We start from the raw sequence: 18,245 nt of genomic DNA on the forward strand, positions 1-18,245 counted from the left end.
CTGCTGTAAAGACATTAGACAACTGGGATTTCAATTAGACAGCAGCAAAAAGCCCTCAAAGGCAACAGCTGCTGTCTCCTTTAGCCTAATTCCTACCCCGGCCTCCTACTCTGCTGCCGAGCGACTGAGCTGAAAACTAAGTACATTGATACCCTAAAACTCGTGTCCGCATTGGGAAAAATGACAGTTTCAGCAATTAAGCTGTATTTCCTTATACAACGCAAAATAATGAGATAAAAAATTGTAAGCAAACGGTAGCATTTGTCGTTTTTTATAAATATTTGTTATGGCCGTAATTACAGAATCGGTAGACACATAGTGCTGGAAGAGTTTTAACAGTGCTAAACTATTTCAATATTGAAAGTGATAAATGTAGCTGACAAGACACGGCAGCTCGGTACTTTCAAAAACGTTCGGGTCACTAGTTTTTGACATTTAAAGCGTTTAAATAAAAATCCGAAAATAATTCCATTTATTGAGTCTGACCAGCAGATGGCGCTCAACGTTAGTATTTCATTTTTACAAAGATAAACGTTTAGTTTTGGTTTCATCTGACCTTAATTGTTGTGCGTTTATGTACAGACTGCAGAAGATGTTTCAATTCAATTTTGTAGTCATGATTTAAGTGAGATGGAATGTACTCTAACAATGCTTTGGTTTGAATGAGAAAATGTTCCACTTGAGTTCTTTAAATATTCTTAAATATTTAAACAACCGATTAAGGGAAAATCAAAAGGAGACTGATGACTATATGTTGGCCTATAACTGCTCTTAGGCCAATATGTGGTTTGGGTACTGGGTAAACATGTTTAAACGACCACATAAATGGAAAGAAAAATGAGCTACATCAATACGACTCCGATGTGTCAGATTTTTCCTCCACACTATATTGAACGTTTTTTTTAATAATCAGATGCCGTATACATGAGTAAGTACTTCAAAAATAGAGGTCAATGACGACGTTATTCCCCAAAGTAAACGCCAACTGCAAATAATATAACTTCAGCAGGGCTCCCAGCCGACAGTATCCGAACAAAAAGGTTTAAAAACTCCCACGTGCGCTTGGAAACGATTCCGTCCTGCCTCCTGATTTTAAGCAACCAGAGCAGAACGACGGGGCCCATGCTTCGCACTCTCGGGCCGTCCGATGGTCCGGCAGCAAAATAAACATAACGGAGAGCGCTGCAGCCGATCACGAGCCACGCACCGGCGGGCCGCCGCCGCCTCCAGTCGGCGAGGAAGCAACGCATCCGATTGGCTGCGAGCTGTTGTCAATTACAGCGCTGCTCCCGTTAGCCTCATCGCCAGAGTGCTGCAGCGACGCCGTCCTCTGTTACGCTCAGCCAGCGGTGCGGAGGGAGCTGCCTGTGCGTTACCTCAGAAATAGCACCGAAAATAGAAGCAGCCCCCCCTGGCGCGGTCTTTATGATGGGAAACGTAATTCCAGCGCAGTAGACGCCTTTGATCCAGGTAAGGGGTCATTTTACCCCCCTCCATTCGTGTTTACTTCGCTTTATGAGGCGGCGGGCGCCGTTTTAATTGATAGCAGGCTAGGCGGCTAATGGGCGAGTGAGATTAATACGTATATCGGCGCTATGGCTCGTGAGTGACGGACAGCCGGTGGGCTTCGTGTGAAAAGAGCTTAACGGGAGTTATCACGGCGGCTGTCCGGTGCCCGGGCTCCACAGTGATTTAGGACGGCAGCCGGAGACGGTGCGGTTGGGATGCGGTAGACGGGGAGGTGGGACCGCCGCGCTGAGCCGGTGGGCAACCGTCTGCTCTTAGGAGAGAGTTTAAAAAGGGGGCAATACGGCGGAAACGCGGCCAGCAGCAACTTGAAGCCAGGCAAACTTCTAGCCGTCGGCTGGCTGGGAAACACGGCGGCCTCTCCTCCTTTGCGAGTTACCGTTGTCTGGGCTTTGAAGGTTACCATTGTTTGTCAGAGTCGCACTGTTTAGGGGGGATAGTTTCTGGGATGCGGATGCGTGGATTCCGACGTGACATTCCTGGGCCCAACCTGGTGCCACAAGCCCCCATTGTCGATCCCTGTGCGCTTCACAACAGCATCTTTATTGTGCGGCTCAGACTGCTAGCGACGTGCGCTTCGCTCATTTACTCTCACCTCCCGGCAATAATTTAAATGTCCTAGATAATACCTGTCCTTGTCCCCCGTATGCAGCCTGCATCACGAACATTCCATTTGCAGCGTCTTTTTAAAACTTTTCTTAATTTCTGTCATTATTCCTCATAAAAATATGGACTAACATGAATTAATAATAATTTTAGAACAAGTTTAATAACCACTAGATAACTGTTATAGTATTTTCTGTTTGTTCTCAGTAAAATCCGGCGTAATGCATAACTAGGGCATGTGCAAGTGGAAAATTTCTCCGTCGTTTTATGCTGTATTCACAGTTTATTCTGACATCATTTGCGAGTTTATTTGATGTTATTTGATGAGTCGCGCGGTTACCTTTCGATATCTGAACCTTTTCATTCTTGCTTAGGTCTGTGTCAGTGTTCTATCAATTAAGATTGCAGACTCTTGCTTTTTGCAGCGAACACATTCTTTTCTCTTCATGTTTGATGAAATGCGTGCAGATGTACGCCTTCCTCCGTTGTCAGATGTCTTGCACCTAGGTTTCTGTGTGTTTGACTCGCAACATTGACGTGAAGTCAAACGTTATTCGGGAAGACAATCAAGAGTGGATGTGTCAATCTGGAGATGTGTAGCGGACTGTTTAATTATAAATCTCGTATTAACGTTGGACCAATAATTCTGTCGCATTTTAAATCCTTTATGAAACCTGTTTATCAGTGAAGTCACTGTGTGAATGTGTTAGTAATGGGGCAGTCATTTTCTGCTAGTGTCTTTGAGCGATTGAGATTATAGGAAGTGTTTTGTGGGTGTTTGTTTTGGTACGTTTGTCAAACAGTTTCATGACTGAGCCACACTTGTGAAAATGGCCACTTTGGTTGGAAGAAGGATGCCGAATTTTGGAAGGAGCCATCAGCTGTATCACTGAATGCGCCACATTGTCATCTGGGGCTGTTTTCTAAGCACCAAGATATGCGTAAGTTTCCATTTCCCTGGCAATTAGGGCAGCTTCTGTCCTAATATAGCACTGAAGCTTTGAGTGCTGCCGCCATGCTATCAGAATAGTTGACTTTTCAGTATTTTTATGGTTAAGTGGATGTGTGTCGTGATGCTCTTTCTTGTACCATTTTTGCGTAGTCTGCGTTCCTGTCGAGGAAGCTGATGTCAGAAATAGCTTGCAGTCCCTGGCTTGTGGGTTTCCTTAAAAACAAAAAAAGCCAAGTTCTTATTTCCTTTGGGTTTCCTGTAAAATGCCCCTTTTAATTCAGGTAGCAGTAGATCATAGTGAGCCGTCGGTCATCACATCTTAAATGCAAACCTAGCGATCACACAAAAAGAGTAGGAGACCTACTTTCCATTGCCTTGTATTTTCCATGGCCAGTATTAGATTGGCGCCGTTGGTGCACATTTACCCATCTTTATTTTCCCTGTTATAAAGTAACAGTGGTCAGCTTTGGTGTATGCTAATCTGTTACCATGGGTTAAATGTAAGGTACAATTTATCAGGTAGCTCATAGGACTAACTGATCTGTCCCTGTTGACTCTACCTCCCACCCAAATATGTGGTCTGATTATTTCAAATGGCTGTGAATGTGTTAACATGGCTTTATTTCTGTTAGAAGTACACTGTTAATAAATCAGGATGTGCTATGTCATGCTTCGGACTTTTATTTAAGGAGTGTCTGTCGTTCCGGGAAACGGCTCTGTGTCGAGGTGGTGCAGTCGTCCAGGGTTGCATCGAGCCCACGCAGTGCGACAGAGGCTTTCTGCAGCTTGGTGGCGAGCTGCTGGGTTTACAGCGCTCGCCCGGCAGTGTCGCAAGCACCGCCCACGAACCTGTGTAATTCCTGCTTCCGAGTAGAGCGGATGTATCAGTCACTCGCGCACCCCGCACCCCAGTGTGACAGGTACTCTTTCATCACATTGTCTAGTGTGTGATGCAGTGATTGTTAGTGTGTCTCAGCTGGGTTATTGGCGTCCTTCAGAGTTCAACCCTTCTGTTCTCTTTGATTTGTACATTGTTAGGTGTATAATAAGAAATTAAGAGACTTTGCGGATTTCCAACCTGCAGTTTTCTGTGGGGCAGCAATGAGTGAAAGAGTTAATCGTTTACAAGATCCACCGCAATCTCGCGTCTGAAGAAATAAATCGCTATCAGAATCGTGTGAACTCAGTGAATGCATGTTGACAAGTTTGTTGTTTCATGGAACTGGCCAAATCTGAATGATTTTATAATTGTTTTATAAAATTATTATTATCATTATTATTATTCATGTTTTTTTGTTTACTAATTAATATTAGTGACTTTTCATTCTTGTTTGAGAGTTACTTTTCAGTCAGGTTACTTCAGTCACCAGTGACAGTCTCCTGGCTCCGTAATTCAGTGGCTGACACCCTGATTGCCCCCGCCCCAGATCTCAGCTCAGTGCTCACAGCATGAAGCCCCTTTGCCTCATAGTGCCAGACGCTGACGTTTGCTTATTGTCCGTGCGCTGTGTGGCATGGCTGGCTTTCATGCACTCTGTTTGGTGGGGGGGGGGCATGGACTCTGACGGACACGGTCAGATGGGGTTTTGCTATGTAGGCCATCCCGTCACGTAGCCCTGCCAGCCCTTGACAGCAGCAAGCAGCTAAAGCCCTGGCCCCTCACCGTCAGCCTCCAATTGTAGCAGTCTGTCTCTTCTCATGACCCCCTTGGAGGGGCAGCTTCAAGGGCTCCGGAGGACCTGGTGGAGATGCACCAGATGTGGATGGGGTCTTGGCAGGGGCGTGACAGACCGCAGTGATTGTTACTTGCATCAGCTGGCCCACCTGCGTCAGTCCAGGTTCGACTTGCTGGTTGCCTGCCCCCCTTTCAAAGCAGAGCTTTGAACAGGAGCTGCTCTTGCCACTTTCCGAAAGGCCCCCTTAAAACTGATCTTATTTCAGTCTGCGAAACCACCAGGTCTGCTGATTTATACACTCATTACTCTGGTCGGTTAAATTAAGGCTGATGCACTCTGTTTATGCAGACAAGGAAAGACAAAACACTTAGTCTGCCTTCCCACCCCTGCACCACAGTACTGATGACAACCGGAATTACCAGGATTCCTTTAAAAATCTGTAACTGGTTTGTTTGCCCGTCTGTGGCATTTACTGCAAAATGTCAGCGACTGGCAAATGACCAGGAGGACATGACGCAGTCAGATGGAGCAAATGACCAACGTACAGGCTGGAGATGCTAAAAATATATGCGGCTTGACAACATCACTTTGAATATTCACTGGAGCTTTCTCTGCACCGTAGCGGGGTGGGAGATGGGGGTCGCTAGGCCTCTACCACGTGATGAGGCAGTTAGTTGGAGGCCCTTCTTGTTGCATCACTTATACCTTTTCTTATTATACACCATAATGGATGCCATTGCCCTTTGGTACGTTGGAGAATGTCTGATGCAGGTGATGCTTTCTAAAGGATTTCCTCAGTATGCACTTGAGGTACAAAATACAAAGATCTGCACTGGGGCTGCCACGCCGCTGTACGGATGGCGGTAATTACATGGGCCAGGTAACATTAGTATTCAAGTCCTGAGCCTCTTTGCAGTCGTGGGTTAATTTTTTTTAAACGAAAGGTTTCCACATTTAGAGCTGTCCTGGTTTGATTGGGTGGGGCCACAGCTGTCTTTCTCTACTGGCTCATGTTTTCGGGAGCGCCTTGGACTGTCACAGAGGTCACTTTTAAAACTATGTCAGCCGCAACCCTTGTAATTGTGTTACAGTCTGGCTGCAGGTATAAGGGCATGGGCTTCGTAGGAGCTCCCTCCGCTCCTCCATCCCTCTCTCGCCACCTCTCCATCTTTGTGTTGAAATTGCACATTGGATTTCATGAGCTATGACAAAATGTGGTGTTTTTTAAAGCAGTTGGAATGGACATTTGTGTCACGGGTGACTTACTGACCAGGTCCACTCACAGACCTGACGATCGCTTTCAAACCGAGAGTCTGTTCAGCACTAAAGCACAAAAATAAGCCGTGGTTCCCTCGGAATGTGGTTCTTTGGCTCAATCTGCTTTGTACTCTGTTAGAATTGATAGGTCTTTCAGATGCGATGTGGAGACCGGTGATTATGCACGTGTTTATGACAGCAATTCGCTGTCAGTAAAGGGTAGGCTGCAGGGTGTGCTGCAGGTCACTTTCGATACGTGATGAAACCATGAAATGGACACGGATCTCAGGGGACACCAGTGAGGTCTGCTGGGGCAGATCTCTGGGGGATACAGTCACCAAGGAGTCTCTTAGTCAGAAGGATCACCTGGGCTGGGGCTCCGATCCTCAAACCGCCGCTCCCATCTGTCTCTGAAATGCATTGGGCTGGTAGAGAAGTGGGAGGTGTTAATTCAGTAAAAATGTTAATGAATTTCTCTAGATATGTTTTGAAGTATCAGAATCATAAATATAGAAAAAAATATGTATATTTCAAGTCTTCAAAAATGTTTTTAATTCTGGTTTCCTGCCTTTTGGTGCTTAGTTGTAATGATAATAAACTAGAGTGTCAGTGTAGTGGTTTAGGAGTAAATGACACAATTAATGAGTGTGGGCTTTTTTTGTATTTTAGATGTGAGGGCAGAGTCTCAGGTTCATTTTGGGAACATTATCTAGGCTGCTCCCCTTCAGTGATGCACGCGTTATTGTCCCTGTCGCTGCGGAGTATGCTGCTGGAGCTGCCAGCGCTATATTTAAGATCATATAAATACCGCTGTCCTTACCACTTTTAAACTGCAGTGGCGGTAATTGGCGGTTCCTATAGCAGATTTCTCCCATATGCCTTTGACGTAGAAGTCGGCCAGATTGCTGCCAGATTGCCTGGCCCACGGAACAGCTGTGTCGCTCTTTTATTTTATAAAAAAAAAACAAACACAATCTTAGAAAAGTCTTATTCTAATTTAAAGATGAAATAGATTATCAAGCAAAGGTGGTTGTCCCGTACTTTTTGTTATATCGATGTAACCCTTGATGGAGCCTGTGTATAACCATTATATGAATAGTTAAAACAAGTTTAACTACTGATAAGTGTAATTGTATAACCAGGTCTGAAATAAAGGAAATCATTTATTGTTATATCTAAAGAAATAAAGCTGAACTGAGAATTTGTTGTGTCTGCCCAGCCATCCTCCTTGTGTGGGTGAGGCAGGCTTTTCCTGTTGGGGATGGGGGGGTACTGATCCCCTCTCTCTTTCCTATTCAAACCCTCTGCACGTCTCAGATGGGCTTCTCCTGTCCTCACTGTAATCAGCAGGAACACTGAAACCTAGTGCTGTCCTCCTCTTGGCTGGGCATGATCCATTGCCGCACTCGGGCGAAACCCTGTTCCCTCGTGAATTGTCTAATGGTGAACCTTAACCGTGAAGGAAACTTCAAAGGAAAACCCTGAACAGCAAGGCTTCTTTGTGAAAGCTTTAAAGAAGCTTGGTGTCACAGTGGTTTGGTGAAGGGTGTTGTACAGGCCTAATCCTTTCCCATGATGCCTCAGTCAGCAGTGCATTGTGGGCAATACGATGCTGCAGTTGTCGCTGGGTTGTTGTGGTGGTGTTGGACAGATTTTATGTTGTACCTTAAAGCTGAGGTTTTGGTAACGCTTATGGGCGCTTGAGACTGGGCCATGCAGAGACTGGGGAGCTGGCTCCTAACCCCCCACCCCAGTCACCATCAGGCTGCATCTTAGACTGATGCAGCTGTCAGCGTCTGGCAGAAGATACCACTGCACTCCTGCTTGTTATCTAACCCCAGATGGGACCAAGCAGTTTAGCCTTTCCCCTGTTAAAATTCTTTGGTGTTATGACAGCATGGAGGGATATTGATGGTCTTTGCCTTTTGGAACTTCAGTCTGTGATAAATTGAGCTAATTTATTAATTACAGCAGGGCCCACAGCACCTGGGCTAACTTTTTTTTTTTTAAAGTAAAATACTGCTTTTGGAACCTCTTGTCTTCCTTATCTTCTGTTTTTTTTTATCACTGTGAGTTTATCTGCATTATTTATTGAGGAATGTGAATTGCGATCATCTCAAGCACAAAAATGCTGGACCCAGAATGAGCACTGAAGGGCTTAACCAGATCCACCCACCCTGAGAATCTGTCTTCTGTGGCAGGTGGATACATTCCCGAGGTGCGATTTGCTCCCAAGACCAGAAGATGGTCATCTGGCAGGTTACTTCCTTGCATGACTTTTCCCTGGCAGATCACTTAATGTTGCTTTCCTGGAATGAATCTCTGGTAGTAGACAGCTGCTGTCTGAAAGAAAATCACATGATCATTTAAGTCACATGATCATTTAAAGTATGTCAGAAACCCCGTGGGTCATAAATAGGGGACTTACCGACTAGTACATAGTGTTTATCCAGACTATTGAAATCCGACAGCGATCACTTCGGCTCATTGGCCGCTGGGGGTCCAGCCCGGCTCATTGGCCGCTGGGGGTCCAGCCCGACCCCCAGCCATTCTCCCGGGCCCCCATTTGACCCCCTGTGTAGGCTGCCCTAATGGAAGGGCTCAGGCATCCTCTGCCTAATCCCCGTTCTCGTCAGGTTACATTGCATGCTGAGGCTGCTTATGGTGATGGCAATAGCTACTAGTCTAGATACAGAACAAGTAGACGACCAGTGCATAAACTGATGGTGTCTGCCAAAGGGTACCTGTTTCGGAGCTCATGCTTTCCGGTTCCATTGCGAGGGCTAGGTGGGAATGTCAGTAGGCAGTAGGCTTGTACAATGTGACAGTATTATCAACACTCACCAGTAACAGACATGGTGTCGGTGTCTCACCACCTGGCCGGCGATCATTGCCTTTGTCTGGGAACCAGGCTTAAGGTTGATTTATACTAGAATCTATGCAAACGGTGGATGGTAGCCACATACTCACATGGCCCATGCTGTATCTTGACAGCTGTAGTTGCATTTCTGGGGAGGGTGCACATCAGTCTGTGCCATAGGCCTCCGACCACGTAGATTCACAGAATCAGCCTTTAGGCTACACACACTAATATAACAGCTATATATAACTAATTTATATATAACGTGATGTGGCTGTCAGTTCGGCCAGTGCAGTTTATTATTTTTTTTAAACAAGCATGTCTATTTTTTTTCCACTCCTTTTAAAGTTTGTTTATTTATTTATTTACATTTAGATTAGATTTTCTCAAACAATGGTATCAGTCCATGTCAATGTTGGTCATAATTGTGGAACCCACAGCTTACCATTGCCACCGCTACACAAGCAGTGTACTATTGGTGGTACACTAGTTTTGAGAACCATTGCTTTAGACAGTTTTTGATGGCCACAACATATTTTTAAATTGCAATGAAATCCGGCCCGCCGATCAATCATTTTCCACAGAGACTAAAAAACAATGATCGATTGTCTGTCTGTCTGTGTGGGTGGGTAGGTGTCATGGTGTTGGATGACTTGATGATATCATTTATCATGATATTTTGAAATAAAAATATCAGATATAATTTTTTCTTGACATCGTACATCACTAGCAGGCAGCCGATCATCCTTCCCCTTGCAAATGGTGTCATACCATATTAAAGATTATTATGTTATTACAAAGCTGAGAAGCATGGCAGTGAGGTTGGTGGGGTGGGGTGGGGGGTTGACTACCCTTAAACTCCAGGCCGCAACCAATTAAGTTAATACTTTGTACTTCGTATCTAAGGTGACGAAATAGCAGAGAAAAGCAGGTAGGTGACTGCCTTCAGTGGTAGATTATGTCAAGGTGGCATAGATGGTGCGGCCTTGGAGGGAGAATCCTGTCTCCCTGCTGGGTGTCAGGCCGCCTTTGTGTGGGGGGAGCCGCCCTTAGTGGGGCCTCTATCGCACGGGCTTTGTTCTTGGAGCTCCAGGCGTCAGGGACTGCCGGGATGACGCAGTAAATAGCCGGGGAATGACTGCGTCTGTTGTGCCCTGGCTGGTCACGTGACTGCCCATGCCAGCGAGCTACACCCCCGCGGCTATTATTCTCCTCCTCCGGTGGAAGAGGCCCCGCATGAAAGGGGGATCAGGCGGTGCCCCGGAGCAGCTTTCTGAGTGCGAGACCCTGCTGGGGGTTTGTTTCAGCTGCCGTGAAGGGGGCAAGGCCTCGTGATGTGTGGGATAAAGGCTGACTGGCAGTTTAATGCTGCCGGGGGAAGAAAATCACATGTTTCCGTCCCTTACCGGGGAGGGCCGGTGCATTTCCATCCAGAAATAAAGTTTGACGGCTGCCCTCCTCTGCTTTAAATTCGTCTTGGCTGCGGCACTGAAAGTGCGCTCGGCAGAATGCTTAGCATGCGGCTGTGGGTGTTTTGCAGGTTTTGGTCTTAGGCTGACTCTTCGGAAATGGCCCATTTTGATTTAAATTTTTACTTGTGTGTGTCTTGGGGCACTTTTCCACTGCACCAGGGACTTTACTTTTGGGACTAAGAATTCCCTTTTCCATTGATTTTTTTTTTTTTTTTTTTTTTTTTTTTGTCTGGTACCAGTACCTGAGATACCAGACCAGCTGGGGTACTTTTTCGGTACTTTGGGGTAGGACTAGCAAACATGTTTATTGTTGATTGGTTATGCAAACAAAATACATCTGCCATCTTGAAAAGATGTTTTAGTGAAACTTAAAGCCCTTGCACTATAATGTTCAGACAGTATGAATAAGCCTGAACTCAGCCCAGCTGACTATAGCGGTCCTTGCAATATGAAAATTGAGATATATGATTTTGTCATTCAGCACCAGTACCAGTTTTTACACCAGTGGACAACCAACACAAGAAGTACCGTCGTTTTTTGAAGTACCAAAAGTATGGTGTCTGGTGCAGTGGAAAAGCACGTTTATAGATGAGCGTGTGCAATTGTCAAAGCCTCCCTCCTTTTCTGCAGAGTCACCGTCTGTTCTCCCGTAACAGCTCAGCGGGTTTCTGTAGTGAGGCAGCATGTCTGACTACTTGACTTTCTGTCTGCCTACCTGTCTGTCTCTCTTTCCGTCTATCCTCATCTCTTTTACACCGTTTTCCTGTTCTCTGTGTATCTGACAGTTACCCAAGGAGGTCCCGGCGTAATTAAGTCAGGATTCCTCTTTACAGCTGACAGTCATCACTCCAGTCTTTACTCCATTGAACTGTGTTTTTTTCCCCAGGTGGAGGTTGTAAGCCTACTACCCAAGCATGACATTTAACAGTCGGTTAACCTGGATACACATGCGGGTTTTCCCAGATGGCAGGTTCTGGTCTTTTGATGGCTCTGTGCTGCCTTGATGGGTGGTTAAGCTAGCATAAAGAGCTTGTAGGTGTCATGTAAAGGCTGATAGCCTGAAAGGCACATTCCCCCGATTAACGAGCCACTACTGATGTGATGGCCTAAGAAGGGAGGACCCTGTCTGTTTAGAAGGGAGCATTTAGGTCTGTCTCTGCCCAATTTTCACCGCCTAAGAGGTGAGAAGACGACAGATTCTATCTGGGGCTGTTGGCCAATACCCCAAGCCTACATGATGATATCAGCCAGTTAATTTTCTCCTGCCTAAACACCTCTGTTATCCCCGGTCATCCCCATTAAGGCATCAGCTTAGCTTAAGTGCCTTTAAGTAGAGCACGTCTTATTACGACTGTCCTGTCCACGCTCTTGTTGTCTGAGAAGAATGCTTAATCATGCACTGAGCCTAATGTGCAGCCTCTATAACTATTAAACGTTAGGATGTCTGAAGGAGGGAGCAAACCCGATCTTTCTAGAAGCTTCTGAGCTGTGTATGGCACCTGTGACCTGTTTCACTTCTCCATGAACTCTCCCCGACTGAGGAAGTCAGTCAGCTCGGAAAAAGCTGCATTTTTAGGCCAGCGGAGTTTCCTTCCTTGGCTTTCTCTATGGGTGTGTTCATGCTGGTTCACTATTTAGCAGGACGGTCGTGATTTAATAGGCCTGAGTGGCCCAATCCAGTGTTTCTCCACCCATGCATCCATGCAATGCTCCTATCCCTAGGAGTAGGTTTCATTGAAAGCATGACTAGTTTAGCTCTTTTCCTTCTCTTTTTTTTTCCCTCTCCATGTAGGGCCACCGTTTCAGCCGGATGCCAAGCAATGTGGAGCGAGTAAAGAGGCCGAATACAGGGAACACAGAGGTGAGGCTGAGGAGGCTTTTCGGAGCTGCTTTCTTGTTAGCGCAAGCTCCTGCTATCACTGTGTCCGCCCCCCACGCGGCGGTACGGGCCTCCTGTTGTGCTGAGTGTTTGCGCCCGTGACACAGGAGTCCCTCTTGGCTTTTAAGTTGCCCAGCAAGCTGACTATGAGAAGCGTTGGCCTGCGCTCTGATGAGCTGAACTGCCGCATCGTGGGAGACCTGTGAGTGGATGCTCTTTTTCATTTTCCTCTCCGCTGGTATGATTCGAGAGTAAAGTTCCACTCCAGGTCCTCGGAACCCCACCACCCCCCCTGCCCACCCCCTTACTACCCTTTACCAGAAGGAACATTATCAAAATGCTTGCTCTTACCAAATGCCTGTCAGCACGAGGGCAAAATCATATTGGCATTTATCCACGGTGTGCTTAACCCAAAGTATGACGCATAGATTTGAGCCGTAAGAGTAGCATAAAAAGGCATGAGAAAGGTGATGTGTTTGCTTGTTCGTTTGTCACATCTAACTGTTGTGGTGTTTGTCAACGCACTGGTTTCGAACGGAGACAAGAGTGTGACAGTGGGCTAGAGGAAATGTCGGCTTCATGGCTGATGTTGAGCAGACGTGGCAACACCCGTAGGTGCAGTGAGCGCCAACGCAAGCGCCGCACCATTACCACGTCCGCTATCACCCGGGTTTTCACTTCACAGTGTACCATGTCAGTGTCCTGATTTAGCTTCAGCTAGTGAAATTCTTTCACGTTTCTTCTAAACGTCTTTAATGACTTTTTCTTTCTTTCTCTTCTCCTCTCTGAGATGTCCGTGCAAAGCCTGTCAAAGGCTGTAAGGTCCCCCCCCCCCCTTCCTGTTTGGGGTTCTGTGCACATCCCGCCGGCTTCTTCCCCAGCCAAAAGGAATGCATTGTGGGAAAACACACTGCACTAGTGTACAGCACGCTATAAATGGATTATTTATTTATTTTTTATTTTTTTGCGCATTCCTCAGGGGCGGCGGAATGGAAAGCCAACACGGTGCAGTGGCCCCCATCAAAAGCACGGATCAGTCAGCCATTTTTAACGTGCATGTCCACGTTTTAACATACGTCTCATCTGCAGCTGTACTGTAGCTCATTTTGCTGCTAGTTTGTGCAGCGGATGGCATTTTAGGGATCAGGGACGTCACCCCTTCTTGTCCTTTCCGTCACTAGATGTGCTGATGTGCCACTCGTCTTGCCCGGCTCCCTCGGCCTTGCCTGGCCCTCCTCTCCCGCTTTGTTTTATTGGGCTAACTGCTTCTCTTGCAGGCACTGACTAAAAACAGTCAGGGTACTGGTCATTTCAGTCCTACACCAGAGGAAACACAATGCATGGTGGCCCCACTGCAGCCCTTGGGAAGCCACCTTAACTTAATCAGAAGAGCTGCAGCGACTCGGTGTACATCTGGCCGCTCCCACCTCGCACACTAAAGAGAATGTAATCATACCATTGTTGGTCTATTTCAGCTGCAGCTTGTTTTCTTAACATCTGTTTGCATTTTTCTCTCAATATCCCCCCCATCTTAATAAGGGTTGTTTACTCTACAGGCAGGATTTGGCACTAAGCAAAATGAAACCCAATTGAGGTTTTGTGGAAATTGTCTTCGCGTGCAGGCCGGAATGACCAAAACCAGGAGTTCCCTCTCTGTTGGAGGATCTGAGGCCAGGCAATGAGTTGGAGGTTATTTCGTCTAGGGGCAATACCTCTGTTCTCTCTCTCCACCCCCCAGAATGCCCGTGGGTAGCGCCTCCAAGTCTCTCCGCTAAAGTTGAGAACTGGCTGCACACGAGCACCCACACGTTAGCTGCTGAGAAATGTCAGGAGACTCCCACCCGCTTTCTTATGAACATGCATGGAACAGTTTACAGAGCTCTCATCTTATTGCAGCCATTTATCTCTTCCCTGCCCCGCTGTGTTTAGTTCGCCAGCTGTCGCCTGCCACCGTTGGACCTAAAGGTGGGTCCTGTTCAGGTTTTGATGCTGACATCCCGTCTGCTCGCCTTTCAGCCTCCTTGCGCACTTGATAGAGAAGCTTGGGGAAGACCTGTTCTGAAAAACACTACATGAATCTGTCAGTGAATAGTAAAACATCTACAGTTTCTTTAGATGCACTATTAGCACGCTTTGTAGTATACAAATACCAGTATGTTTTTGTACAATTTTAGGGAGCAAACAAATGTTTGTTTGTCTTGTTGGTTTTTTCCTAAAGGCGTATGGTATAGTATCTTGTCCAGTTTCTTGTCTCAATTGAAAGGAAAGGCTAATATTGAAACTTAAAGCCCCAACGAGCCATTCTTGGTCCATCATACCATTTCAGATCATTTTTTAAGATTATTTGATTTTTGTTTTCTTTTTCAAGTATTTAACAGGGTAACACAATATATAGCTGAGTTTGTCAAGACATGCTCTCCGAATGTTAGAGGGAAGTCTTCTAATATGTATTTTATGTTTATTCAAATTATGGAGCGGTCTTCCAGTGCAGATGAGATGCATATTCTACATCGGTTCATATGTAATTATTTCTTGTTGTACCACGCATTGCTCTCAAAGTGGGCAGCAAAACCTTAAAAATAAGAATAGCATCATAGATGAACATAACTGTTTTATGCGTGCTATAGGGGTGGGTCCCTGGCGGCCCGCTGTTCTCACATGATTTGTTGATGCTGTTTTTTCTCCATCCTCTTCAGACATACTAATTTTCTACCACTATTTTCAGATGCGTCTGACGTTTTTATGCAATTGCAGTTGTAGCGTTTTTGTCTTCTGTCTTGTCTGTCCTTCCCAGGCTGATTCACTGTGTGATTCTACAGTGGACTGTAGATGCCATACCTATGTACACTTAAAGTGTTTTATTCAAATTAATGTGCATGTACATCAGTGGGTGGGTGTGGCTCTGAACAGCACACACTCATTACAGTGAGGCATCTCGCCACTGCCATTTGATTGGTTGGCATGACTGGCGTCTAAGGACCAGACAGAGGGTGCTGCCTGGTTCCGTTGTTCCTCACAGAATCAGTGACCCACTGAGAGGCCTGATAGGTACATATTCAGGCCAGGGAAGACTAACGGCATTCCAGATCGTCACCCTTATTATGGACTTGCCAGTGTGGGCAGGGGGACAACAATCAGTTCGTTCATTTGGCCTTTACATCTGGCGCCCTTGCACGATTGGTTGGTGTTGCCCTGGGTTTATGCTTGGCCGTACACCATGCAAAATAGTCTCCCGTCCACACAGAACACGTGCACCCCAGCCACTGTCAGCCTGGATGCAGCCGTGAAGTCAACACGGAGGGATTATAGAGATTTAAATGCTGACCAGATTTGCAGCGAGGTCTGTAGCATCCGCGCACACGTCCGCTCTGCCATCACACATGTGACAGATGCCCTGCAAAATTTCCACTGGACCACATTAGAGATGCAAAATTCGAGGGCGTGGGGCAGATGAATAAGGGCCTCTTGTTTCTCAGTGGATGGCTATAGGCCGCCTTTGTCGTTCCGCGGCGGATCAAGAAACGACGGGGAAGGCCGACGTCAGCTGTCGTCAGGCGGCATGCAAGTAGCAGCCGGGCCCAAAAAGGCCAGCTTGTTCTTGTACGCTTGGCTGTGGCACATCTGAAAAATGTCAGTAGGGCTGGGCCCTCTGCGGCTGGGAAGGCCGCACGGATTGGGCCGCGTGGGGGAGGCTGCTGGAATAAAATGGGGGCTAAAGAACAGGGTGCCAGTGCTGAGCTATAAAGCCATTGTACATAAAGAGCTTGTTGACAGTGCTGTTTACTTGATTTGCCAATCTCTCCAGGGGTCCTCCTACCTTGTGTACTACTTGCTTGAATATCCCATTTAAGGCTACAGTTTTTTCCCCCCCATTGGGTCCTTAAGCCAAGGTTATTCCACTGTTGAAATTGTGAAAATTGAGGCATTAATTTGGAAGACTATTTGTTTAATGTTTCAGAGGCTTGTGCTGCCACGGATCCTAATCGGACCAGGCAGTTGATAAGTGCATCCGGCCAAGAGTGTATTATCTTCTGGGTTTTCATGTGTGGCAGTTTATCAGTTACATCGGCTTTTGGGAAAAAAACATTTGTGTCAACATTTTTTTTGTGAGTAAATAAGTACAGCAGAATGAAAATGCTTCATGGTGCGCAAGTGGGTGGCGAGTAAAGCTATGCATTTAATCCGTTGTTTTTCTGATATTATAAAATTTATTACCATTTATGTGGTGGAGGTAATTGTGTAATGAGGAGAAATAATCGGACTTAATGAGGCGCAAGGTTGCTTAAGAGGATCTGCACAAGAGGAACCAGTGAAAGGTGATGCTAATGAAAACAAATGGAGCAACTGACATATTTTAAAGGGATGGACACACAGTTGCTATATAAAGTGACAGAATTCTTATTTTACTGTAAACTATAGCTTTTGAAGTGACATTCTAGTGGAGACTTGTATATAAGGACCATTATATTTTTCCGATTAGCGAATAACCACAAACTCTTAATGTCAATGTCCCTGATGAACATACGACATGCCGACTTTAATTCACAAAGCGGACACTTGCGGATAAATCAGAGGATGGCTGCTGGAGCAGTCCTGATCATATTTAATCTTGACGAAGACGGGGATCAAAGATAGTTGTACAGCACTTTGCAAAAGTCTGTGGCAGCCGAAGAAAATGTTTAAATGATTTTCATGTCGGTGTAAAACTATGAGATTCTGTTAGAGTGTGTCAGCTTAGCCATTTCAAAACTTCTCTTAAAGTGACCTTAATATTTGCAGCAACCGTTCAATACACCTGTGTGTATTTTTATTATTTTTTTTTACTTGACCTCTGGCACACCCTGTTTGGCTAATCAATATTTCGTTGAGTTATTTAACTGACTAATTAATTGATCAATTGCACTGGTGTTGAAATTTTGATGAATACACAGAATGGCTGAGGTACCCAGGTTTGGGAACTGAAGCGATGTTCATCTCGCCGTCCAGCAAGATCAGTTTTTGGAGAACAGAAGAAACTCTTGTTTATTTTTTTATGTTGTTACTGTTAATTTACGTATGTTGTGATGCTAAATTGTCTTTGGTTATTAAATCTGCACTTACTGGGTAGATAAATAGCTTTAAACATTTCCTTTGAAATTCCTTTCACATAGTACTTCAGGATTGAGCTGGTGGCCGCCTCTGCTGTAAGCAGCTTTCTGCCTGAGAGCCCCCTTTCCTTCTGTGACCCAATGCCCTTTTCTGATAAGGAATTATGCGACCACATGGTTGAGATGCCTTTTTAAGGTGTCATATGTTTATCATCCTTTGCTCTGACATTTTCACCCTGGGCATTAGTTGCACAAGCAATAACAGGCTACAGTCTGATTGCAGGCAGGCTGGATGTTTACTGAGGATAGAAACTAGCAATCTGCAAATGGGCTTTGTAGTCCTGTGTTCAGGCTTAGCAATTAGTGCTTGGTAGGGCTGAGCAATTTTTATTCAATTTCATTTTCAATTAACAAGATTTTCAAATCACAAAAGCTGCGGTGTAGGATATGCATTATACAGTATGTCTGATTCAGGGTTTAAAACTGTTGTGAGGATAGTTTTACCAATTCATGCCGTCCTCCCTGTGGACAGTCACTGTCACCTATCAGAAGGGCCACGTGCTTCGCGTGCCGGGCTCACCGAAGAGAGGAGGCCTGAGGCAACTGTGTGTACGTCCAGAAAGAAGAAAGACGGAAAATGCAAGGACAAACATCTGTGTAAGCAAGGCAAACATTACATCGACGGTGCTGTGCCACAGGAGAATGAGCTGCCTATTTCATGGTCAGAATTGTCTGCAGACAGGTCCTGCTATTCGAGGTCCAAGCAGCATTGGGTACTTTTTTTTTTACTGGAATTGTTGTATTTTTATCATTTTAACTTAACACAGTCACTGATTTCGTCATCATTTTATCTGATTGTTCTCTGTTAACTTAATGTAATAAATAGCAGTCAGGATATCTGTCAAGAAAATCGCAATTAGATATTTTCC

The 18,245-nt window shown here is 45.6% G+C and overlaps 1 protein-coding gene across 6 annotated transcripts in view; it reads left to right on the forward strand.

The window, feature by feature from the left end:
* The first annotated feature begins 1,136 nt into the window (after positions 1-1,136).
* Positions 1,137-18,245, forward strand: part of fynb (FYN proto-oncogene, Src family tyrosine kinase b) — a 39,149-nt gene continuing 22,040 nt past the window's right edge. The window contains exons 1-2 of one of the 6 annotated variants that reach the window (XM_048985498.1): positions 1,137-1,470; positions 12,143-12,211. The gene's annotated coding sequence lies outside the window, so the exon portion shown is untranslated. Of the gene's footprint in view, positions 1,471-2,679; positions 3,075-12,142; positions 12,212-12,312; positions 12,432-18,245 lie in introns of those variants that run through there. The other 5 variants (XM_048985492.1, XM_048985496.1, XM_048985493.1 and 2 more) reach the window with 5 other exon arrangements.

Source organism: Brienomyrus brachyistius, chromosome 19 (genome assembly GCF_023856365.1).
Source record: "Brienomyrus brachyistius isolate T26 chromosome 19, BBRACH_0.4, whole genome shotgun sequence".
NCBI lineage: Eukaryota > Metazoa > Chordata > Actinopteri > Osteoglossiformes > Mormyridae > Brienomyrus > Brienomyrus brachyistius.